The sequence below is a fragment of the Talpa occidentalis genome, unplaced genomic scaffold (genome assembly GCF_014898055.3).
Source record: "Talpa occidentalis isolate TD23 unplaced genomic scaffold, MPIMG_talOcc4v2.1 talOcc4.10, whole genome shotgun sequence".
Taxonomy (NCBI): domain Eukaryota; kingdom Metazoa; phylum Chordata; class Mammalia; order Eulipotyphla; family Talpidae; genus Talpa; species Talpa occidentalis.
The window spans coordinates 53871236-53898256 of NW_023600993.1; the positions used below are offsets into that span (position 1 = coordinate 53871236).

The 27021-nt window shown below is 42.2% G+C and overlaps 1 pseudogene; it reads left to right on the top strand.

Annotated features, from left to right (window-relative positions):
• Nucleotides 1-2672: 2672 nt before the first annotated feature.
• LOC119237613 (twinkle mtDNA helicase-like) lies at nucleotides 2673-5807 on the top strand (annotated as a pseudogene).
• The last annotated feature ends 21214 nt before the right edge of the window (nucleotides 5808-27021 follow it).

Here is a 27021-nt window from a genome sequence, read left to right on the forward strand (position 1 = left end):
CTCACCCCAAAGCATTTCCTCCATTCCTATCTCTGGGCAACCAGTGATCTGCTTTCTTTCACTGCAGAATAGATTTGTGTTATCTAGAGTTTCATACGCTTAGAGATGTAAGATATATGTGTTTGTGTCCTGCCTTCAATCAGCATAATGGGCCTGAGATTTATCCGCAGAATCAAATCAAAGGCACTCTGTGTGACAATAGTTCAGTCCTTTTGATGGCTGAAGAGTATTCCTGTCTATTTGTTGTTGTTTTTTTTTTCTTTTCAGTTTTCTTAAAGGCTAATTGATATGCTCATAAAGTATATGAATGGATTAGTTTTAACATATACATACGTACATCCATGATATACACGTAAATTTTTATAAATCAGAGTTATAAAAGGAAAGGAAAGAAGAGGGGGTTGCCAAGGGCTGGGAGAAAGGAAGGAAGGCACTGCCACTCCAATTCAAAAGCCTTTTGGCAGCTAAACAATAACTTTAAGGGCCAGGGGTGGAGCCGTGCAAAAGCTGGGCATGGATGAAGTATATTTACAACCAAGTTCCCAGAAGGTGGATGGGCGGGGTCCTATCCCAGCTTGGGTGAGGAGGGAGAGAGAGAGGGAGGGAGGAAGGAAGGAAAAAAACCAGTGCGGTGAGAAGGGCAAAATGACTCCTTTGTTCAAGTCCTCTCTGAGAATTCTATTGGCTAATTACAGAATTTTTTATGACTTTCCCCAAAATGATATCTTCTCTAAGACAATTTGTTGCCTTGGGAGATCTTTTTAAAAGCAGTCTAACTGAAAACAAAATCAAAATAAAACAAACAAGGCTTAATGGTACCTCACTACAATTTGTATCTGACAGGACTCTCAGGTGCAGTACCATGAACCCAATTCAATCAAGCTTCAGAAGAAAATTGTGGAGACAGAGTGGGATTTATTGACTATGATAAATGAAAAAACCCAAGGGCTTCAGGCATAGCTGTATTCAGGAGCTCAAACAGCATCAGATTCAAGCTCTCTTCCTTTTTTTCTTTCATCCTCAGTTTAACTCTCTCCAACTGGTGCCTGTTGCAGTACTAGATCATTTTTCTCTTGTATCACTCTTGAAACAGAAATCACTTTTTGTGTTTATGTTGGAGGAAATCTAATGCAGAGAATTTGTTAAAAAGGTGATACACAAAGAGAACAAGAAGGTACAACTTCAGCGTGGGGGCTGAAGACTAGCTTGGGAGGTGAGGAGTAGGGTGGGCCTGGAGCCTCTGCCCTCAACAGGGAGGGCAAACTACTCTGGCCTCTCCCTATTTTCACTCTCATTCTCCACTAGTGCCTTCCAATGACCCAACCTAACTGGCAAGTGTGTCCAGTAAAAGCAGCTGCAGGAGATATGGATAAGAGGAGACAGGTTCCAAAGGACAGCACAATCCCCCTGCAAAGAAAGCTTTTTGGTAGTTACAAGAGAGGGCGTGGAACAGTAGTGATTTGTTCAGGGAGAAGATTGGTAGGGAGTGGGGGCGGAAGTAAAGTAGGGAAGTCTCCAAGGCAGAATCAGTGTCCCTACCTCACAATGCTGCAGACTGGCACCCAAGTGACCACCACAAGTGCCCTAGGGTTGGAATGGGGCCACTTAGAAGTGGCACAATTGTAAATGGTCCAACGCACGTGATATCCGCATGGCAGAATGTTAAGTTTGCTATGATCCCAGACTATGGCCAAGGTCTGAAACTTGATCCATTGTCAGACTCTGGGAAGGTGGGAAATAGAATAATACATAGAATAATATAGACAAAGGACTGTTTCTGACCCTTCTGGGAGACTCCTTCATTCCCAAGTCTGAATCTTAGAGCCTGTGGCCCAAGGTCTGGGTGTGAAGAGTGACTGAGAAACTCAGATCCAAGAAATTCGAAAAGCAAACATCTAACCAGTCTTCAGTGGCACACCGCCTGCTGAAGGAAACACTTTGCAACCCAAATGCTGAAGCCAGAGGATTTCCTCCAAGTCTTTTATGATCTCTATAAATTTCAAGAGAGAGAATCGGTGAGCAACTGGGTTCTGTCACTGTCAGGCGCTGATTGAACGTGCCTTTAATGGAGTCTCCAGCAGCCATAAAAATGCATGAAAACGGCCTTCTGGACATTGGCAAGCCTGATAGATGAGCAGTGACACCCAGTAAAAGCCAAACGGGCTGAGCTTGTCCTCTTGCCTGCTGAAGAGAATACATCTTGGTCTCTGAGGATAGAACTTGTGCTGAGAGAAAAGTGTTAGGCATTCTCTATGAAATTACTCCCAGGGAGAACACACACACACACACACACACACACTCTCTCTCTCTCTCTCTCTCTCTCTCTCTCTCTCTCTCTCTCTCTCTCTCTCTCTCTCTCAAGACTAAACACTGGCTTTTACATAAGACATTGTAACCTAGTGGTTAAAAACCAGCACTCAAGTTGGCTAAATAACATCTCTCCCAATATTCATGTCTCTTAGACTCCTCAGTCTGTGACCTTATTTTGCAAGTGGGATCTTGCAGATGTCATTTGACATCACATTCTTAACCCTTGATTTGCTCCTCTACAAATTTGTGGTATTAGTAATGGCACCTGCAGATAAAATGAGCAGACAGTGAGCATATATTATCACATAATGAATGCACATGTGGACTGTTGTTACTGCTTATGAGCAGACGGAAGAGAGGGGATGCTGGGGGAGGAAGAAGAGGGAGGTAGCGAGGAGGAAGGAAGGAGACGGAAGGGAGAGGAGAACCAGCAGCAGCTGGCTAATACCGCCACAGCACAAGGATGGAGAGCTGGTGCAGTAGATGAGTTGCCTTCCTTCTCCATAATCCTCCAGGTATAGTACTTCAGAGGCTCCTTAACTTAAATCTTCTAGAATGGGGGAAATGACTCTCTTTGAGTATGCAGCCCAGAGGATCTGCTGAGGAAGCAATAGGGCCAGCTTGCCCTGAATCCCTTTGTTTCAGTCAAGCGGTGCCTGCTGGGGCAAGCTGGCCAGGAAGTCTAGATGCCCAATTCACCACTCAGAAAAGAGCTCGCACGAAGTACTCTACACAGATACATGGTGCAAAACATTTGGCACACACTAAATTATTGGCATGCTCACTTAATTGGGAACGTATATGGTGTTTGGGAATGTGTATGCCCTCTGCTGGGGGCAGACGAGCTCTCGTGGGAAGATATTCATTGAAAACAAGTTCTCTTGAGGTCATGGCGAGTGAGCGTGACCTATGTCGAGGGGGAAAGGGGTGAGAGCAGCGTGGTGATGGGCGGCAGGGTCAGGATTGGTGAAGCTCCTAGAGGTTGAACAGAGGGAGACGTCAAGGTAGAGGGGAAGGTGGGGTTGCTTTGGGCCCAGAGATTGGCTGGGGCCTCGGAGAGGAGCTCTAATCATGTTGAGTCCCCTTTGAGGGAAGGAGAGGACAGGAGGCCTCCAGCTGGGGCCCTAGGTCAAGGGGTGCCGAGATGAGGGGACGGGGAGAAGCCGTGGTGGGGCAGTGGAGAGGCGGTGATGGAGAGGAGCAGTGAGAGGGTGCTAAGGGGGTCAGTCGGTGGTGGGAAGAAGCAATAAAGGACGTTAAAGGTTGAGACACCTGATTGAGGGATAAGCATGTGAAAGGGCCATCTCTGTGGGCTTGAACATGAAGCAGCCACGTGGAGAGGCTGAGAAGACTCAGGCATGAGAGAAACTGTCCAGACTGAGCTCTGTGGACTGCGCGGAGGATCCTGGGCCTGACCTGTTGAAAGCATACGGATCAGGCACCTAAAGCATATCCATTTGGCCATCCCCTCTGCATCCTGCTGCCCTAAACGGGAAATGGAAGGGTCAGAGAGGCCACCCCAAAACTTGGTTCCAGTACAGGAAGGAGGCTCTGGAGGTATCTGCACTGCCAAAAACTACAACTGAAATCACCAGTACTTGTGGGCACATGGGTTCCCCTTCCAGGAAGGGTACAGCTGCCTGAGGGCAACAGACCCCCTTTCTGGGGTCCTCTCGACTCAAGGACCAGACTGGCACCACCACCTCCTTCAGTGTTTTCATTGACAACACCACAGACCGCTTTCTCTGCATGACCAGCCTAGCAGAAGGGAGCAGGGAAGACTTTCAGGCCAGTGTGGAGGGGGAGAGAATGGGTTCAGAGAAGGGGGTCCTGATCAATGAGACCCCAGAAGCTGAGGACACTGAGGGGGGCCAGAGGATGTGGGACCAAGTCATACCTCTCTGAGAACTCCCTCAGCCCAAGGTAGCCAGGCTGACTGGTGTGAGGTTTGACCTTCTCAAAGTGACCGACAACACACTAGGGCTTTCCAGTCTCTGCAGTCTGCTCGCAGCCTTGTTTTCCCTTGGTTCTCCCCTGGGAGTCTGGGATTCTGAGGTCTGAAGCCACTAAGCTCCCAAAACTAGGGGGAGGGAGTGCACAGCACAGAGACCACCACTCCCAGCCTCGCACCCACCTCTGTCTCTTTGGATTTGCATTGATCGGTCATGAGATGTTGAGATGGTGCTGACAAGTCATGAGCTGAAACCTTGAACCAATCCAGGGGCTGCCCACCTCGCCCTCCTCCAAGGAATGGCCTTTTTGCCCCGCCCCCCTTGCTTCCTTCTCTCAAACAGTTGCTACAGATTGTGCTTTGGCTGGAGTGGTGGGAGGGAAGGGTGACCTTCAGTCTTGGGTAGCGGTGTTTCTTCTTTGGCCTGGCGCCCTGTCCTGGAGGTCCTGAGTGAAGGCTTAGCTCTTTCTCGTATTCTATGCACTACACTGCCCACCTGGCACAGGTCTGTCCACCAGCTTTGGAAGGAGGAGCAAGAACTGTCCAACGAGGAGCAGACAGCAGGTGTCTGCTGTAGCCACTTCCCAGACCTCAGTAGACTCTTGAGGGACACCAGAAGGGCGACTTGATGGTCTCCACTGGCCAAATGGCAGTGGGAAGACAACATTCATCAGTGAGTGTGCCCTGGATTTGTGTACCCCGGGGGTGAAAATCCCAGTGGGTAGCTTTGAGAGCAGCAATGGGAGGCTACTCCGGGTCATGCAGGTACAGTTCGCTGTGGGGTGACTAGAAGAGCAACTGGACAAGTACGACGAGTGGGCTGACTACTTTGAAGACCTGTCCCTCTATTTCATGACTCTCCATGGGCAACAGAGTATCAGGACTGCAGGATACAATGCCACATGCAGTATATGCCTATGACACTTGTCGTGTGGTTGCCAACGATCACAGTTCATGATGAGTGGTGAGCAGCTGTCATCACACAGGATTGCAGCTCGAGACTACATTGCCAGAGTCTCTCACAAGTTTGCAGCAGACAATGGCTGTCACATGACACTGGGCTTCATCCTTGAAAGGAGCTGGATGATAAGGAACTGCAGGTGGCATCCGGATTTGCCTCAGCCAAAGCAAGCTGGGAAACTGACATTGTTCTAATCCTACAGGGTGAGAAGTTGGTGACTGGGACAGGAAAACAGTATCTACAATTGTTCAAGAACTGCTTTGAGTTCAACAAAAGCTCTCTCACCTTCTCCATAGCCCCAAGAGTAAGACCCAGCTCAAGAAGATAAAAAATGACAATGGGCCTATGGCCAAAAAACCCTCTTCTGGCAAAAAGGGTGTCATAACCCAGAACTCTGAGAACTGCTCAGGCCCTAATTGCAAGACCCCTCGAGGCCTTCACAGTGAAGGCAGTTTGGATCTGCATACTGAAATGACCTCAACAAGGCAAGCAAGACACCAATTCTTTCTTGGCCCTCTGCTGGGGCTGTCTCTGCGTGTGGTCCTGAACTTAATGACCCTTTTCAGTCTGAGGGGACCAGCCTAGGGCGGGGCCCACAGTGAGAGAATGCAGTGGAGCAGCTACTTGGGAACCTATTATGTGCCAGGCTTTGTTCTAGGTCCTGAAAGTATAGCACTGACAGCCTTGTCAGTGAGGTCCCTGCTTCCATGGAACCTGCAGTCTATGAGGGAGACAAGAGAAGCGACTATCTAATTTTAGATACCAGAAAATGCTATCGAGAAAATAGAACAGTCGTGCAGTATGCCTTTAGATTAAGGTCTGAGAAGGTATCACTGAGCAGAGGGCATATGCCACGTGAACATCTGGAGAAAGAGGGAAAGTGAGTGCAGCGGCCCTGAGGAGGGAGTGAGCTCTAAGCTAGAGATCAGGACCCCTGAACCTGGACAGGAATAGGGGACACCTTGCCAAACTCCCCCCGAGGCTTCTAGACCCACAGGGGGCTATGATGGGTAGCAGGCTCCTCTGCTCGCCTCCCTGTGGAGACTACCATGGAGTAACACTCACTGGCATGGGACCTTAGGTGCTTGCCCTGTAAAATCAGGACCACCAAGGGGAGAGGCTGCTCAGGGAGCCATGGGAGGAAGCTATGAACTAGAGTTCCTGTACCTGCACACCAGCCACATGGGATGCTGTTTCCACTGCAGGACAGGGTGCAAGCATACTGTTTTTAGAGACTTTTCCAGTTTAAAAAAAAATTTCCACAAAAAAGAAAAGAGATTATCTTCAAGAGAAAGTGTGCTTTTCTAAAGGGGGACATTGTTCTCTATAAATTTTCTAATTAAATGGGAATTTGTTTTGTGACATATGCACACAGGTATTAAACACTAAGTTGGAAAATCATTAACCATATTGATTGAAAATTGAGAAGGCATATGTACCTAAGTATCAGTCTAAACAAGTTAGAGTTTCTTCCCACACATAAAGAAGTTCTGAGTCAGGTAATTTATGGATACTTTTGTGGACCCATGATATTTCACAATCCTGTCTTTCTGCTTTGCTGAATTCAAAGTGACTTCCATCCTTTAGAGTCACCTATGGCCTAAAATGACTGCTAGAGCCCCAGTTATTACATGTGCATTCTAAGTTAGCAGTGGATGAAAGAAGAAAAGACAAAGGAGTACAACTTCTGGTATATCAACTTTTCCACAGTCTTCCCCAAGCCCCATACGACATTTCAAATGCACCCCTTAACTAAGCAAAAGGGAAATGTTGCTAGGTGTATTTTTCTTTGGTGCATTGCTCCCTTGAATAGAAATCGGCTTCTGTTAGTCAGAGAAGAGAAGAATGGATAATGGGTGGCAAACATCAGTCTCTGCCACAGGTGGAAAACTAAAAATAAACTTGACCAAGTTATTCTATCTGTCCAATAAGTTCTAGAACTGAGATTGGCTGCCACGAATGAAAACATGAATGAAATCATCTGGTATTTGTCTTTCTCTTTCTGATTTATTTTGCTAAACATAATCCCCTTCAATTTCATCCATGTTGTCAAAAATGGCAAGATATCTTTTATTATAGTTGAGCAGTTTTATTGTGTATATATACCACATTTTCTTTATCCACCCATCTGTCATTAAGCATTTAAATTTGTACCATAACTGGGTTATTGTAAATAGTACTGCAATAAGCATAGAAATGTATAAATCTCTTCAAATTAGCATTTTTGCATTCTCTGGATACCTAGGAGTGGGATTGCTGGATCATATGGTAGATCATTTTTAATATTTTGAGAAATGTCCATGCTGTTTTCTGTGGGGACTGGACCAGTCTACATTCCAAACACCAGAATGGCCATCTATAGATGATTTCATTCTTGAAGAATACAGAGAAACAAAATAAAGGAAAGAACCAAACTGAAATCAAGGCAAACCAACCCTAGAATTTTGACTGCAGAATTGAGGCTACCAGAGGGAGAAAGTTGGGGTGGAGTGCAAGAGGAGAGGGAACCCAATAGACTCTAGCGGAGGATTATGGGTGCTTTAGTGGTGGTTGTTGTGTAGGAGCATACATCTGAAGAGTTGTGAATCCATAGCTCTAAACCATAAAGAGTGTTGTAAAACATTACTTCAGTTAACAGAATGAGAAAAAGAAGAACAATGGAAGCACAGAATCAGTAGAAGGAAGAAAATTATAAAAATCAGAGCAGAAATAAATGAAATAGAGAACAAAAATATCCATAAAAGCAAAGAGCTGGTTTTTTTTTAATCTACAAAATTGAGAACCTATTGGCAGACTCATTAAGGAAAAAAGAGAACAGACTCCAATAAATAAAATTAGTATGGCCACTACCACAGAGATACAGAGGATTATAAAAGACTAGTATGAACATCTTTATACCAACAAATTAAACAACTTAGAGGAAATGGATAAATTCTTTATATTGTGCAATGTACCAAGACCAAGTTAGAGACACAGAAAATTTGAACATATCTGTTATAAGAAACTGAAATGGTCATCAAAAATCTCTCCCCCCACCAAAACAAACAAATGAAAAACAGAAGTCCAGGACCAGATGACTTTACCAGTGAATTCTACCAAACATTCAAAAAAAAATCTAATACACATCCCTCTCAATCTGTTCTAAAATATTGAAAAGGAGGCATGCTTCCTAGCTCCTTTTATCAGGCAATCATAACACTGAAACAAAAACCAGACAAGAAGAGCACCAAAAAAAGAAAACTACAGGGCAATATCGCTGATGGATATATATGCAAAAAATGCTTAACAAAACTAGCAAACAAAATTAAAAATATATTTAAAATATCGCATATCATGACTAAATGAAATTTATTCCAGGGATGCAAAAATGGTTAAGCATAAGCAAATCCGTCAATGTTATTCATCAAGTCAAAAAAATGAAGGCTAAAAATCATATAATCATCTCAGTAGATGCAGAGAAGGCATTTGATAAAATTCAGCATCTATTCCAGAAGGAAAATTCTAAATAAAATGGGTATGGAAAGAACATACCTAAAGATAATAAAGGTCATGTATAACAAACCTATAGCTCACATACTCAAATGAGAAAAGCTAGCATAGTATTGGAAGTCATGACCAGAGCAATTAGGCAAGAAATATAAATGCAATGTATCCAGATTGGAAAGGAAAATGTAAAACCGTTGCTATATGCAGATGATATGTTATTATATACAGAAAAACTTCAAAGATGCCACCAAAATACTGATAGAACAATAAACAAAGTTGCAGATACAAAATTGATATACTAAAATCTGTTGCATTTCTATATGCAAACAATGCACCAACAGAAAGAGGAATGATGAAAACAGTACCATTTATGATTCCAGCAGAAGAATTAAATAAATTTAACCAAGGAAGTGAAACACCTATACACTAAAAAATATAAGACACTGTTGAAGAAGACACAAAGAAATGGAAAGTTACTCCATGCTCAAAGATTGGAAGAATCAATATTTCAAAATGGTCATTTTACCTAAAGAATTACATAGATTCCATGCAATTCTTATCACAATCTCAATGGCATTCTTCACAGAAATAAGGGGGAAAAATCATAATATTTGATTCACCCATGAAAGATCTCAAATAGCCAAAACAATCCTGAGAAAAAAGAGAAATGGAGGTATCATGCTCCTTGACTTCAAACTATATCATAGAGTTACTGTGATTGAAACAGTATGGTACTGGGGAAAAAGCAGACATGCAGCTCAATAGAATAGGCTCAAGATACCATAGATAAAACCACACATACATGGGCAACTAATTTATGATAAGGGAACCAATAATATACCATGGAAAATGTAAAGTCTCTTCAAAAAATGAATCTGGGAAAACCAGATGACCACATTCAAAAGAATGAAACTATTGGCTTGTTGGAAAAGTCATGACATATTTTTTTTGCTTTTCAAGCAAAAATGCTTCATGACTTTTTCGACAACCCAATAGACCACTACATTATGCCACATATTAAAATTAATTTAAAATGGGTTAAAGACTTAAATGTAAGACTTGAAACCATAAAATACATAGAAGAAAACATAGGTGATGATCTCTTTGACATTGGTCTTTGTAATATCTGTAGATTCATCTGCTACAGAAAGAAAAACAGAAAAGAATATAAATGGGAGTATATCAAAGTAAAAAGCTTCTACCTAGCAAAAGAAACCATTGTTAAAATGAAAAGACAGCCTAGTGAATGGAAGAAGATATTTGTAAGATATATGTCACACAGGGGGTTAATATTCAAAATATATAAACAACTCATACAAATTCAACAACAAAAAATATATAGCTGGATTAACAGATGGGCAGAGGATTTAAATAAGCATTCACCAAAGAATGCATTCAGATGGCCAACAGACACATGAGAAGATGCTCTACATTGCTTATCATTAGAAAAATGAAAATCAAAACCAGTGTTGTAAATGGTGTTGCCTCAATAAAAAGGAACCAAAAGAATAAATAAGTGTAACGTGGAATAAACTAATAATCTGTGGATTTTAGTAAACTAAACAAATAAATGGGAGAAGGGTAAGCCCTTCCTTATAGTTAAAAAAAAATCAAAGGAATGATAAAATTAAAAAATTACCATTGTCAGCCATCATCATCATCATCATCCTAATGACAATAACTGATTCAGCCAAAAATCATCTACAGATGTTAAAACCAATGGGTAAAAGTTTGAGGAGTGACAATATTTACACATTCCCAAAGTATCTTATCACAACATAACTCATTGCAAAAGGCAAAATGGAGCAAGGAGACAGGCTCTGAGCCAAGTGGCCAAGGCTAACATCACCAGTAATGATAGTGCGACACCACAGGCGACTGAGAAGGATAAAGGGACACTTTGGTGGTGTTACTGTCGTAGGGGCACGACCTGGATCCTTTCATGAGGGGACACCAGATGAACCAAGCTTGAGAAACCTTATAGGGTAACTGTCCCATACCATTGTTTGTTTATTCCAGGGTCTGGAAACAAACAGATGAAATACCAATGAGTAACGAGAAAGGAAGACCACACAGGATTTGGGGTTTCTTTTATTGTAAAGGAAAATATTAAGACAATTGAAAAATCTGAACAAGGTCTATAGATTAATATTAGTATTATCTCAGTGTTAAGTGCCTAATTTTAATCTTTGTACCTTGATTATATAATAGAATGTCTTTGTTTTTAGAAAATACATACTAAAATAAGAGGGGTCATGTTTGCAACTTATTTCAGTGGCTTGGGAGAGGGGTGAAATATATATGTGTACATCTGTCTGTGTATATGGCATACATTCTTTGTGTATTTATATGTATGTACATGTTTTTATAGAGAGAGCACACATACAACCATGACAAAATATTACTATTTGGGCTGGGAAGTAGAGCAAAGAGTATAACGTCATTTTTCATACTGTTTTTGCAACTTTTCTGTAAGCCTGAAATTATGTCAATATTAGGTTAAAAGAAAGTTGAGATTCAGGACCCTCCACTGCGGACTGAATTTTCCTTTCTGCTTCATCTCCCTTCTTCCATCAACTCAAAGATTTCCAAATCTCCTCTCAAGGGTCCTGAGCACTTACCCACTAGCTTTTGTCGGAGTGGTTTATTACAAACAGATTCCTGCACACTCCCCTCTCTCCCCTCCTGCCCAGACACTCTGACCCAGCACATCTAGAGCCACGGATTCCTGCAGAAACCTGAGTCCCACCCCGCAAGGTTCTGATTTGATAGGCTTGGAGTACTCTGTGGGTCTCAAATCTTTTTTTTTTTAATTATAAATTTTATTTTTATATTCCCCATACAATTGCGACCCCCTTATTTTGACCCCAATCCCTCCCCTCCCTGCCCCCTACCCCCCATAGAGTGTCTCTGGTTCATAGTTGTTTGTTGATTTTGATTTTTACTTTCTTATAGTTATTCTTTTTCCTGGTCCCTTATTTAAGTTTTCTAGATTCCTGCTATGAGTGAGACCATCCGGTATTTTTCTTTTTCTTTCTGGCTTATTTCCCTGAGCATGATCCCTTCTAGCTGAGTCACCCCATGATCTTATAAAGATGCAAATTCTGAGCAACTAGGTCTGGGGAGGTGAGTCTGAGATTCTGCCTCTCTCACTGTTGGGGGAAGATGCCACACAGACCCCACCTTGAGTGGCCACGGTCTGGTCTGGGGTAGAGATTCCAAGGGTCATTTTGCAAAAGAACTTCACCATCTTAGGTTTGGACAACTCCAAGATGGCAGTCATGCCATCTGTTTTATTCTCTACTGAAAATCTAGGACTGGCAGCTCTTAAGTGGTTGTTGAAAGCATGCATGAAGGAAGGAAGGGAAGTTCCCTAATACCAAGTTAATCTCCACTAGCATCTCCTAGTCGTTTACTATTAAAAATGGTCATATTTTGCATTAGAATCCCTCCCGCCATCAGATTGCAAGAAATCAATGGCTTTTGAAACTAAAAACCACTTTGGGGCAAAAAGAGTTGGCAGGATCTCACTCCTTTGCAGGAATTGCCCAGTGCAGGTGCAGATGACTAAAGCGGCCTCCGAGTCAGCTGCTACCCCTTCTTCTACACTTCTCAAATCATTTTCGTATTAGCATATCTCTAAGTGCATATAATTTTCACATCAAAGAGTGCAATTTTTTGCAGAAGTGGAGTAGAGAATAATTTATCCACTGAAGTATCTCAAGCAGCAGTCTCAATAGCATGACATAAAAATTACACAGAAGACAGACATTTAGAAAAATTTGGTGGCAGAATTTGTATTATTTAAGTAGATGTGGAGAAAATTCACTCATTGAAACTAAAAAGATATACATTTTTTTAGCTAAAAACAGGCCTCTAGTTTGGTGATGAGAGGGCAGTCTGAGATGACTGCCCACCTCTCGGCTCCTTGAAGAGGGAAGGAATCCAGGGTCTTTCTTTTCTTCTGGATAGAGGCTGACCTGAGACTGCAGGATCACCACCCTACCTGCTCCCCCCCCCAATATTACCACTCTCAATCTGAGCCACCTCAGATTCTGCCTAGAGGAGCCCCCGGTTTGAGAAACAGCCTGATTTGAAGCGAAAAGCATGTAAAAAAACCCAGCCACGACTTCTCTTCCTTAGCATCAATTCTTTTGTGCAGCTGGCCAGTCTCTGAACTCACACCCCTGTTCTCAAAACCTAGTTCTGTGGTTCCTTGCCCTTTGCTCCCATTATCTCATGGTCACATTCCTACCCCTTCCTCCTCTCCTTGGAATTTGAGTAGATCCTCCACACAGAAGACCTTGACACACACACACACACACACACACACACCCTTTAATGCATATACACAACTAAAACACACACCTAATAGACACACAGCCATACATACACACACCCCCTAATAAACAAACCTAATATACACACACTCCTAATATACACTGACACGTTACACACACACACACCCCTAACACAAATACATACCTAACACATAAACACTTGGAACAAACACAGATATCTCATACATACACACATCTGTACACCCACAACCCTACACATACACATGCATATCTAAAACACACACGCACACACACACACACACATTTTTGTCTGAGTGAGAGAGAGAGGATGTTTGTGCCCCTGCCCATACACAATCTATCAGTCAGATCTCCTGGAGTTTTTGGTCACTTTCAAGTTTAAAACACTTTTATTCTGAAATATTTTAGAAGTCCAGTGCAGGACACTGCACTACAGTGAGCAAAGAGTGATCTTTTCAATAAATGTTGTAAGTCAATTGGTATTTCTATCAATTGCATAGGAAAAAATTGTTTCTTACTCTTCTCTAATTTCAGATGGGTAGCCATCCTAAACTTGAAAGGGAAAATAACAAATCTCCTAGAAGAGAGTGACAGGGTCGCCCTGTGGCCTAGGGCTTAAGTCTCAGCTCCATCACCTTGATGGCCTGAGTTTGATTCCCAGCCAGGGAGCTACCCACTTACAGTACAGCAGACCTCTCCTGCCTCACCTGGGATTCCCCTTAGCAGTGTATTTCAGTAAATCCACCTGTTCTGCTTACCACTCTGTCTCCAGTGAATCCTCTCACTACTGGCACCTCTGGTTTACACCCCAGTTCTACTACATAAAAATAAACATTTTCTTTCTTAAATACAGTAGGGCCTCCCTAGTGGCGCAGGTAGTTGAGCGCCGCACTGTGAAGCTGTCCACAGCCTCTGCAGCATGGGTTTGATCCCGGCTGGCCGATGAGAATCCCACATGGTGCAGCAGACCTCTCCTGTCTCACCCGCTGCTCCCCTCAGCAGTGTATTTCGTCAGTCTGCCTGTTCTGTTCCTCGCTCTGTCTCTGGTGAATCATCTCACTCCCCACACTTCTGGCCTGTACCACAGTTCTTGAATAAATAAATAAATCTTTTTAAAAATTACAGTACATTTTCATTTTTAAAAAAGAAGAGAAAGACAAAAATGTCCTTGAGATCTTAAAGATAGGAAAAATTTCGTAAACAGGACTATTGATAATAATTCCTTATTGTTCTATGCATAGTAATTCCTGTGCAGAAACTACCAAATGTCCATCAACAATAAAAAAGAAAAATTATGACACATTTCCACAAAGGAATATTCTACAGAGGTGAAAATAACGATCTTTGAACTCCCACAGTAGGACAGTCTCAGGAGCAATGTTGTGTGAAAGACACAAGGCATAAAAGAGTAGATACTATGATTCTACTTAGGGACAGTGTAAAACTCAGAAAACTAATTTCTGCTATTATGGCCAAGTACTGGTTAAGCTCAGATGTTGTGTATACTTGGGCAGAAGTTTCTTCCACAATGCTGGTTGTTCTGACTTCCTTGGAGTGCTGGGTACACAGGTGTGCTTATTTCATGAAAATCCATCCATTTGTACACTTAGAATATGTGTGCTTTTGTGTACCTGTGTTAGACTAAATAGAAAGCTTTCTTAAGTGCTATCCAAGTTAAGTAACAATTGACATTTGGTACAATGCTTCTGTTGCTTTTGAATAGGTGCTTTGTAAACATTTTTATTTTTAATATTTAGCAGAAAAAAAAGGCAATGCATATGATTCAAACACAAAGACTTAAGGACTCAAAAGAGCGCAGTGAAACAGCAGCCTTTCCCCTTCCCCAGACTCACAGTCTCCTTCTACAGAAGAGTCACTGGAAATATTTCTTGTGAATCCTTCCAGATATTTTTTATGCATATACAGGCTCAGTGTGACTCTGCATCTATCTATATATGCTTTTTATATAAATGAGAATAAATACAGTCCCTTGAACCTTTAGTTTCTCTTTTAGCAATATCTTGGGGATAGGTCTATATTCATCAAGACCCACCTCTTTCTCCAGTATCCTGTGGTAGAAATCCTGTGTTCCAGGAGTTGGCAAATGGCAGGCAGCAGACCAAATTCAGCTCACCACATCTACTTGAAAATAAAGTTTTATTGACACACAACCACACCCATTTGTTCTGTGACTACCTGAAATCTACCACAGCAGAGTTGAGCAGTGACAATAGAAACTGGATGAATTTCCTGTTGGTGCTATAACAAAGCACTGCAAACTAAGAGGCTTTAAAGAACGCACATTTATTATCACATCGTGCAAGTCAGAAATCTAAAATGGGTCTCACTGGGGTAAAGCCAAACTGCTGGCGGGGCTGCCTTCCTTTGTGGAGGCTGTTCCCTGGCCTTCTCCATTTGCAGAGGCGTCTCGGATTTCCACCACTCTGCGCCTGGTGGACTGGTTGTCCCTTCCTACACTAGGTTGCTCTGACTCTATGCTGGAGTTGTGGATGGGTTACTGCCCAAGTCAGCTCTGGCTGCTCTAACAAAAATACCATAGATAGAATAACTTAAACAACAGAAGTGTATTCTCTCAGGGTCTGGAAGCTGGAAGACCAAAGTCAAAATGCCAAGAGGTGTGGTTTCTTCTCTTCTAGCTTGCAGGTGGTTGCCTTTTTACATGGCCTTTTCTTGTGTATGCACATCTCTGCCATGTGTTCAAATTTCCTCTTCGCATAAGAACATCAGTCCCATCGGACTAGGGCATGTTCTAAAAGGCCCATTTTAACTTAATTTCATCTTGAAAGGCCGTAACTCAAGATACAGCCATATTATGAGGTACAGGGCAGGAGGGAGTGGGGGTTAAGGCTTCAACCTATGACTATGGAGCATGAGACCTAGGTCAACCCATAACACACACCCCCTCTTCATTGCTTTGTTATTCCCATTACATCTGCCCATACAGGATGAATTCCAGAGAAGAAAGTGCTTGGGAATAGAATCTGAGCAATGCAGGTACAGGAGGTGGGGGCTGCCATCAGGGTCAACATTCTCCCAGTGGTGAATCCAGGGGGAGAGATGGGGAATGGCAGGGCACCAAGAGCATCTTCTGTGCTTTCCCTGACCATTCTGTCCAACACAGCACCTCTCAGTTACTCTCTGATCCTTTGCTTTGCTTTATTTGTCTTCTTATTTCTTATTGCCACTTGATATTTTAATGTAATTCATTCACCATAAAATTCATTCATTTAAAGTTTGCAATTCAGTGGATTTTAGAATATTCGCAAGGTTATGCAACCGTCACCATTATCAAAATCCAGAATATTTTCATCACCCCAGAGAGAAGTCCATATCCATTAGTAGTCACTGACATATTGTGTTTTACCTCAGTTTCTTAATGATTATCCTTCCTGTGACTAGAGCATAAGACTCTCTCATAAGAGAGCAAACTGGCTTGCTCACTCTCGGTCTCCATCTCCGAGGACAGGACCTGGTACATGGACACCATTCGAGTACCTGTTCATTTAATGAAGGAACCAGAAGTCACCCTTATGAAACTGACCCGAGATTTTGAGGACAGAGGAGAACATGAATGAAGGAGTTCATTCCACCCAGTGTGAATCTGTGCCAACAGTACAGCCAGATCCTTGGGCTCCAACCCAGGGTGGACTGAGGTCCGTATTAAGGTGCTAGCTCTATAAACTGGTTTAGGACACTTTAATATTTATGAGCCTATGGTTGGAAAGTTTTCTTTTGCTGTGGGTTACATTGGCTGCGATTTAATACTTGTATCTTGGTGAATTTTAACACTTCTAAGCTTTAGAGTGAGTTGATGAGGTGATGGCTGTCAGCTGAGATTTCAGAAAGCTCCCATCTCAACCAGGCTGCCTCAGCTGATGCAGCCTGAAACAAAGGTAAACAATCTCCCTTGGGCTCAGTTTTCCTGTCTGTAAAGTGGGAGGAGGGAAGGGAGAAAACAGCACTATCTCACCGGATTGCTGTGAGGACAAAATGAGCAGAAACACTTTGTGCTTAATGTGCTCCTTGACTAGTGGTGTGAGGCAACGCAGAATGAAGTACAAATATCAAATGATTTGGGTGAGCCGGTCCCCCCTCAGCTAGGCATTCTGGATAGTCACCAAGTTCTACATATCTGTAAATGTTATAATAATGCCTTATCCATCCAAAAGAATATTCAGTTGGTAAATCCATTAGCTGGGTATCCTGGGCAAAGACAAGCTGCCCCAGAATATGCCTAAGTGGCAGGTTGATTATTTTATTTTATTTTTTTAAAGATTCATTTATTTATTTATGCAAGCACTGGGTACAGTCAGAAGCATGGGAGGGTGAGAGAAATCACCCAGCCAGAGCGGGGAACAGAACAGGCAGACCTGTAAGCACCCTACTGAGGGGAGCAGCGGGCGCAGCAGGAGAAATCTGTCGCGCCATGTGGGACCCTCCCCGGGGGCCAGGGATCAAACCAGCGCTGCAGAGGCTGTGGGTAGCTTCGCAGCCCAGCGCTCAACCACTGAGCCACCAGGGGAGGCCCAGGTCGATTATTTTAAATTGGAAGAAATTCATACACAGAAGACCCAAGAATGCTGGAGTTTTTGGCTTTTGTTTTGCCTAACTACCTATCTCGCTGAAGACAGGAACTAAATCTCTGAAGTAGTCAGGGTGAGACACTTGAAGGTGGTGGGGATGAGACTAGGGCTTGACAGGTCTGTGCCCATGCAGATGGAAATAAACCCTGCAGAAATCCTTTTTCTTTCCTTTTTTTTAAGATTTATTTATTTATGCTTACAAGAGCTGGGGTACAGGCCAGAAGTGCAGAGGGTGAGAGGAATCACCAGAGACAGAGTGGGGGGCAGAACAGGTGAATTGAATGAAATACACTGCTGAGGGGAGCATGGGCAAGTCAGGAGAGGTAGCTCCTGGGCAGGGATCGAACTCATGCTGCAGTGGCTGCAGCGAGATTCATAGGTAGCATCTTAATGCCTTGCGCCACCAGGGAGGCCCAAATTCCTTTTTCTTTAAGTTGCAAAGTTCTTTGCTCTAGTTTTCCCCCTTTCTAGAGCCTATATAACCTTCCTGGAAGGACCAGATGAAAAGTTCCATTATCCTGTGTATTTGCCTCCCTAGTTAGCATTTGTCTTTTCTCTTCCTAACTTGTATCAATTAAAAATTTTTTCCAGCCATCGGGACCTACAGGGTAGAGGAAGATTATTTTTCTATCCAACATACTTGGATTCAGTTATTTCTCTCAATTTCAATTTTCTTATCTGTTAAATGGGCCTGCTCTATCAAATGAGTGAAGACTAAACGAGACAACACCAGCAAAATGCCTCGGACGCTGTGAGGGTTCATTAAAGGATCTGGCAAAGGACTTTGATGTCAACTTTATTCCAAGTTTACTGTTCCTCCTCTAAAACTGGGGGGTCCGGAGGTGTTTAGAGAATCAGAACTTTTTAGAATTTAGGAAGGGGTGTATGTTGTGTGCTCTGTAACAATGGTCTAACAGCAGGTGAAAATCAAACATTAATCATTTGTGTGGGACATGGGACTATTCACACAAATGGGATCAAGGACGTAGCGTATCCAGCAGCATCTGTTGGTGCAGGTCCCGCTGAGCCAAAATGATTGTAGGCAGGGTAGGCTGCAGCACCAGACGAGTAATGAAAAAACATTCTGTTTTTAGAAGCTTTCAAGCTTATAGAGAAGAGATAGTGAATTTGCATTGCTATTGTAAAAGCCAAATCTTCTGTTTTCTGTTCTTCCCTAAGAAGAGGGCATGGAAACAACCGTCTTTATTTTTGAAAGCATGACATCATTATGCACTTAAAAAGCTGGGGGGTGGGGGCGGGGGGGTTGGAAATACAATATCCCAATGAGAATGACATATACAAAGGAAAAAGAAAAATATATCCAAACTTGAAACCAATTTTAGTAACAGCCGTGGATTTTTAAAGAATGGAACTTCCTCAGTCACAGATTCAAAAACAAAAACTGTCATGCTGACGTGTCTTCCCAAATTTGGTTGAAACATCCTTCCTTGTCTTGGAGAGGTCTGCTCTTGAACTGCTGCCAAGAACACATTCCCAAAGCCGAGTTAAAGACTTTTAATTGCAAATATAAATGCAACCCAGAGACCCTTCCCGAAGCGGCCAGCATGTGACTCTGGTCTAGACTCCTGAGTGGCACGATGAACTCATCTGGTAAGGCCACCTTCTGTCAAGCCCAGAAATCATTTCAATTGCCAAAAGCACATAAACGCCACCCATTTCATCAAATTGTTCTGAGTTCCTTGTCAAAATAAAGAATGTACATCCAAAATATAAACATAGTGTCCCTCCATTGGAAGTAGAGCCTTCACAGAGGGGGCATGACTGTGAGCTGGGGACAGAAGCTGACAGACAGGCCACCCCTTGGTCCTGGGTGACAACAGGTATCCTGAAGATGCCGTTCCTGCTTCTGGTGCCATGCAACTGAATTCGGCAATATAAATTATTAAAGAACGTGCAGAACATTACACAGTTCATGTGCTTAATGATTATAGTTCACAGTCTAGGTCAGATATAATTAGATGTTACATTAAAATAGCTTCACAGAGCCATTTATTCTGATTTAATTACTTAAAATGATAGCATAATGAGCAATGCTTTCAAGGAAAAAGTACTCTTTTAAATGGGCTCATTTTAAGTTAATACGAAGAAAATTAATCATTTAGCTAAATGTAGGAGGACAAGTTCACGTCTTAAGCGTCATTGCTTCCACAGCACAAAGGTTGCTCCCCTTTGACAACATGTTGCAAGTGATAGGGAAATAGAGGTTTGGGGAGGCTGGAGAAGCAAGATTCGCTTTTTTTCCCATTCTGTCATAATCTTATTAGCATCCACTTGAGCCTGGCCACAAGCCTGATGACTCTCAACACCAACTTGGATACACCACATCTGGAGGGAGCCATCTCCACATAGATAGTGCTGGAGAGTTAAGAGATGGCCCCATCAGCTTCACCCAAGGCTTCAGAAACTGGCCAGAAGCAGCCGTAGGGCATGTGGCTCTGTGTACACACCACAGAATTGGATGCTAAGAGAGTTCAAGTTCCAGCTTTGCTATTTATGCCTAAGGATCTATTTGCAAGTCTTTTAACTTTTGGGGGCCTCTGTTTCCTCATCCTGAAACTGGAGCTAAAAAAAGAAAAGGCACCTACCTCCTACAGTAGTTTGGAAAATCAAATGAGATTCAGCAAGCAAAGCCCTCAACACATTGTATGCATGTAGAAACTGTTAACAATCCTTAGCTCTTGTTCTTGTTGATGGAGAGAACCAATGTTTTTCTGGCTCCTGGCCCCCACCCTACACGCACTCCTTGGAGTTGTTAGGCTCCTGCTGCATTTTTCCAGAATAAATTATAAAAGGCTTGAAAGAAAAGAATGGGCCTCCCCAACTCAATTTCTTCCTTCTGTTTTTAATAACTATAAATGATAAAAGAGTCTCATCTGAAGCTTTTAGAATAGTATCAGTTCACTCAAAAAATAATCCTACATGGTTTAAAAACATATGGCAATGTTTATCTGCTATTTTTCTATCCTGAGTCAGGCTTTGTAGTGAAAATATTCTATGCCAGGCCCAGGGGAAATGGGGAAAAAATTTAAATCAGGAACCTTCCTATGAAAGCCTTCTTAAGACAGCTGTAATACTACTCAGGGGATGCAGTATTTATTTGGATCCTGGGATGCTTAGCAAAGGTGATGACAGAAAACACTGGCTTATGGATACAGGGGGCTATGGCAGCCAAAATAACGTGTCAAACTTGGCCTTGCATGAGCAAACACCATCCAAGAGAGAGCTGACACAATCTCCAAATGTATAACATTCTGGATGGGAAAACCCAAGAAGCCACGGGTTTTGAGAGCATGGACTGTCATGGGAATCACTTGTGTTCAAATCGAGCTTTACTCTATGGGCTGGGGACCGCATGCCATTCTGAGTCAAGGAAGAGAATGGTGTGGGGGTATCTTAGTTTGGGTTCCTTTAAAAGTCCACTCTAAAACAAAAATTTAGGCACAATTTAGGAGATGTGATGGTCAGTTTTATGTGTCAAACCGGCTAAGTCGCAGTCCTGTTATTCAATGAAACACAAATCTAGGTGTTTCTTGGCAGGCATTTTGTAGATATGCTTAACATCTATGATCAGTAGAGTTTAAGTAAAGAAAATTGTCCTCCATAGTCTGGTAGGCCTGGTCCATCATTGAAAGCCTGAGTAACAGGGCTATTATTTCCCTGAGGAAGAAGAAATGTGGCCTACAGTGCCAGTTTCTTTTTTTTTTTAAAGATTGATTTATATATGCATACAGGAACTGGCGGGAGGGGGGGTGAGAGAATTCACCAGAGAGAGTGGGGAACAGAACAGGCAGAATACTGAAGTACACTGCTGACTGGAGCAGTGCGTGAGTCAGGAGAGGTCTGCTGTGCCATGTGGGTAGCTCCCTGGCTGGCCGGGGATGGAACTCGTGCTGCAGAGGTTGCGGATAGCTTCATAGATTGCGTCCTAACCTCTTGTGCCACCAGGAAGGCCCTACAGTGCCAGTTTTTGTTCAAGAGTTTCCAAGTCTACCCTTCCTGACATCCTTCCATATAGACTTCAGATCTGCCATAATCCTAGGTAGCTGCCACAGTCAGATGAGCCAATTTCTTTCAATACATTTCTTAATATATATAGGAAGCATTTTAATTTCTTTAGTGATTTTTTTCCAGTATATTTTTTGAGTTATTTCCTTAGGGGCTATTCCTGAGCCGACTACATACATCTTAATTTGCCAGGGTCAGCTTCAGATTTATATTAACTTAATTCTAATGAGATTATGTATTCCTCATACACAACTCCATTCTCCTTTCCCTTCTCTGAGTTATTTTACGTGTATTACATCCATAAATGTTAAAAACCCAACAAGGCTTTGCTACAATTATTACTTTTTATAATTTTGCTTATTTTAAAGAACAGAGAGAAAGAACACACACACACACATACACACACACGTAACTTTGATCATATCAGCTTTCTTTTCATCATTTCTGCTTCCCTTCATTTGTTCCTGTCAGCTTGAGTTACCATCTGAAGTCATTTCCTTGGTCCAATACAGCTTTGCCCCAACCTGCCCCGCTTGTGCTGTGATTGACAAACATATCACATTTCTACTTGGTATGAGCCTAACATTATAGTAGATGTATGTTGTCTTGTGCAATTGCTACTTATCAATTGAGAAAAAAAGGATGCATTTATACTGTCTCTTGCAATTAATTACCTTTACTAGCAATTTTCTCTGTTTTTTTTTTATCTGGATTCATATTCATTTTTTTCATCTGGATTATCCTGAATTACTTGCTTTCATCTAAAGAACTGCCTTTAGTATTTGTCAAGTGTCTGCTAGCAACACATTCTCTCAACTTTTATTGATCTAGTTATGTCTTTATTTTGCCTCCATTTTTCATAGATAGCTTTGCTGAATACAGGATTCTTTTTCCCTCCACTTTTCTTGAGAAATCATTGACATACATCACTCTATACATTGGAGGCATACAGCATGATGGTTTGATTTACATATATTGTGAAATGATTGCCACAATAAGTCCAGTTTGATTCACAGGTTTTTTCTTTGTGCACTTTGAGTGTGTCATCCCATTGCCTCTGGCCTTATTCTATTGCTTCTGATTGAAAAATTCAGGTTAAACTTGTTGGGGTTCCCTTGTAAGTGTTGAGTCATTTTTCTCCTGCTGCTTTGAAGATTTTCTCCTTGCTTTTGTCTTTCAGCATCTATACTATGATGTGACTATTTGTACATTTCTTTAAATTCATCCTAATGGGAATTTGTTGAGTTTCTTGAATATGTCGATTAATGTTTTCTTCACATTTGGGCATTAGCCATTATTTTGTTGAGAATTTTCTCTTCTTGCAATCTTCTCCTGTTGGTACTTCCACTACACATATAGTGGTGCATTTAATAATGTCCCACTCATCTTGAAACTGCTTGTTTTTCTTGTTTTTTCTTTCTATATTTTGAATATCATAATCTCTATTAATATACCTTCAAGTTCACTAATTCTTTCTTCTGTCAGTTCAGGATAGCTGATGAACCCCTCCAGTAAACTTTCATTTCATTTATTGTACTCTTCAAATATAGAATTTTCATTATGTTCTTTTCAATAGTTTCTATCTCTTTATGTATATTCCTACCTGGTGTGACATTTTATCCTTGACTTCTTTAATCGTATTTCCTTTAATTCATTGGACACGCTTATAATGGCTACTTAGCAGTCTTTGTTAAATCTCACACCCAGTCCCTCTCACAAAATTTGTTGATGGTTTTCTCCATGGTATAAGGGTCATACCTACCTGTTTCTCTGTATGGCTTGTAAATCTTTGCTTGAAAACTGGACAGTTGTGATTATGTATTGTAGCAATTCTGGGTATTAGTTGACATTTCCCTCAGGGGGTTGTTATTTGCTTGTTTAGTGATTGGCTGGATTATTTTAGTGAAGCCTATTTCATCCTGTAGTGTGGAACCTCTGGTGTTGCTCCTCAGGCCACAAGCCTGGGAGATGCCCATTGTCACTATGGTTTTAACAGATCCTCTTAAACTTTCTCTTTGTTGGTCACACCCAGCTGTTAAGCTCACTAATTGTGAACTCATTGCTTTATTATTTTCAACAATGCACTTGGGTGTAATATGCTTCAAGACCAATCCAATCCGATTCCAATTTCCTTTGAGGGGATAATTGCTGATGTCATTGTTTGACATTTTTTCTGTTCCCACAAGGGTTCTTCCCAATTATCTCCCTGTCCCTCTCAGCAAGCTAGACCTATAGCTTGGTCTACATCTCCAAAGAATATATCAAGCTCCAAATTATCTTTAACCAAAACAACATGGCCTTTGGCTGGTTCTCCATACTTTATTGCAAGTGAAGTTAATTCTTTTGAGGAGACATTTGGATCTCTCTTTTCTGTGACCCACTTTCTCTCCTGGTTTCAAGGCTCCAGTTCTTTGGGGCAATGGCATGCTTCTCCCTCCCATTCAGTGGGAGTCGGGGGGAACAATCCAAAATCACTTTAACCTCTCTTGCTCTCTCAGCATGTAACCCCCATCCCGTGAGCCAGATTAAAGGTTATTTGAATCCCAGCATTTTCAGTGGTGCTGACAAAGGTAGAGCCTCCATACTATAAGTAAGGGTGGGCAGAATTCCCACCTCTCAATCTTATTTGCCCAAACTTAGCCTGAGCAACAGATAGTGGGAGGCAGGATGGGAGATGCTGACACCCTGTGATCCCTGGGAACATAGCCCTTGACTGGGAGCTGCACTCTTGGCTGCATCAGCATTCTTGGTTGAATGGCACTTTTGTCTACTCAGCTGAGAGGCAGCAAGTCTTGGTTCAAATATCATAGGCCCTCACTGTTCTTACCAAATATTTATAAGTTTTCTTTAACATATAGTCTTCCCAGTGGTGTTCAGAATAGGTCTTCAAAGACCTGTGGATTATTTCAGTCTAAGCTCAATTGAGCCTCTGATGCTTTCGAGAGAGACTATTACCATGGCCTGAACTACCTAGAAGAATTAGTATTAGGGATGCTACCCAGATCTAAGGTTATCTCCAGAGAAACTTATCTAGATAGCAGGCCACCATCTAGTTATAGAGCATATGAGTTCCCTCCTCTCACCTTGAGCTCCAAGCCCTTACCCATTACCTAGCTCAGAATTTAAAACCTTATTTTGTCCCATATGCTCCAGAATTTACATCTATGTATACTTCTCAGACATATGTAATTAAATTTGTCCTTTTCTCCTCCTGACCTGGCTGACGTTGCCTTGATTACTCAGCCAGCTCAAGAACCTTTAGGGGTAGAAGGAAATTTCCTCACCACTCCTACATCTTCAATAAATGTTTCTTTGTTTTCTGTGTCCTTTTTGGATTGCTTCCAGAGTTGTAAAAATTTTTAATAGTTTTTACCAGTTTCATAGGGGAGGGATCAGCAAAATTTCTCATACATTTATGCCAGAAGTAGAACCCAACTGAGTATTTAAATGTTAATTTGACTCATAATCTTTCTGGAAGAGTGACAAAAAAAGAGAATTTATTCTGAGTCTTATTTGAAAGTATATCACATCTTATTTCTACTGCTTTGCAGGCTCTGTGATTTCAGACAAATTATTTTACCTCTTTATATGTCTTTGTTTCCTCATCTATTGTGATGAGAAAACTTAATCTCCATGGCAGAGCTATGTGAGAAAGTGAAATGGCATATCCAAACTGTTTGACACACTGTAGGTTTTCAGGAAAATATTATCAGTAGTGATAACTCAGAGAGGAAATTGGCCCATAGAAGAAATGGACCTGAGGGTCAGGAATATGTAATAACGGCTCCAACTCACAGTTGTTCTCTCCTTACAAAGCAACCCTCTCTTAGGATATGGGCTAGTCTCCCATTCCTCTCTACCCCTATACTCATACACACACACCATCTGTATACACACACACATACATGGAGTACAATTCACTCATGCAGAAAGAGAAAAGCAACAGCTAACCAATTGTTTTCTCTTTCGCTAAAACTCATTGTTATCACTATAACATACCTAGGGGAAACCCTCCCACATTCCAGGGAAACTTGCAGAGAATGGTAATGATTAGATGGTATCTAGTATATCAATTACGTAAGAAATTTGGAAAGAAGAGGTCCCCGAGCCAGAACTAAGATGATCAAGACTGTTCAGTTGTGGTTCTCCAACTGCAGAGCATAGTAGGACCATTGGGGAATGTTGAAAATGCTGACTCATGCCTTTCTCCCCTTCCTCCCTTGGAGATGATGATTCTAGATCTCTGGGCAGAACCCTAGAATTGGCAAGACCAACAGCCTCCAGGGGATTCTGATGCAGTTGGTCTTGCTACTTTAAGAAACTACTATTCACTGGAAGCTGCCTCAAGCATCATTGAAATACCTTCCTGGATCTCCCTGAATACAGATGGGTGCAAGATTTATACTCTGAGTCCTCCCTAAATTAGGAACTCTTAGAATACTTCAGTTCTTAGTTCAAGACTTCTCTCTCAGGAAAGTCTGAAGGCAGCCCAGAAACACAACCCAAATTCTTCCACTTCTTCCTTCTAGCAAGAGAAGTATGTAGGCCAGTCCTGAGACTGTTCTCAGATCTATTTCCCATTCTTCTTCAAAGAAGTAACTCTGGGAGCTGCACTTCCCAGGTCCCTGGATCATTTGCTTCCTGAAGGTGCCATTATGTCCAGCGGCAACTTCTCCATGCTGTGCTTCCCACTAGACAGACTGATTAGGGTCCCACTTTCTAGGTGACCCTCACACTAGCACCCTATAAATCCAAACCTTCTTCCTTTGTCTCCATAGCCTAAGGGAAGTAGTGGTTCACCCCACACCCCCACCCCCATGTCTTCTTTTCCATCTATTGGAAATAGATGAAGAGAACAGGGAAGAAGAAGAACAACCATAGGTCCTTACCCTGAAGGGCCTTCTACCCCTGCCTCCTACCTATAAAAAATGGGGAAGAGGTATGAAAACAAGAGGCCTGGCATCAAAGGAGAGGACAAATAGACCCAAAGCAGACCTATCTGTCACAATTTTACCACGGAGCAAGATTTCTGGACCTAGGAACTACTGGTGTTTTGGCTAACAAGTCTTTGTTGCGGGGGCTATCTTGAGCGCTGTAAGATATTGAGCAGTGTCCCTACTGCCTGTCACAGATGCCAGTAGCACCTCCCCCAAGCTGAGACAGCCCAAAGCGCCTCAGGGATTGCCTTCAGTTCCCTGTGGGAGGAAAGTATCATACCTCCCCCAACTGAGAACTACTGATCTAAACTCAACAGTGGAGTTCGTGGGCCCTGGAGTCCATCTTTCTGCTATATTAGATGGGATGAAACCAGAGCCAGCTTACACAGGGTGTTAAGTAGTGACTGTTAGATAGGCTAACTGAGCA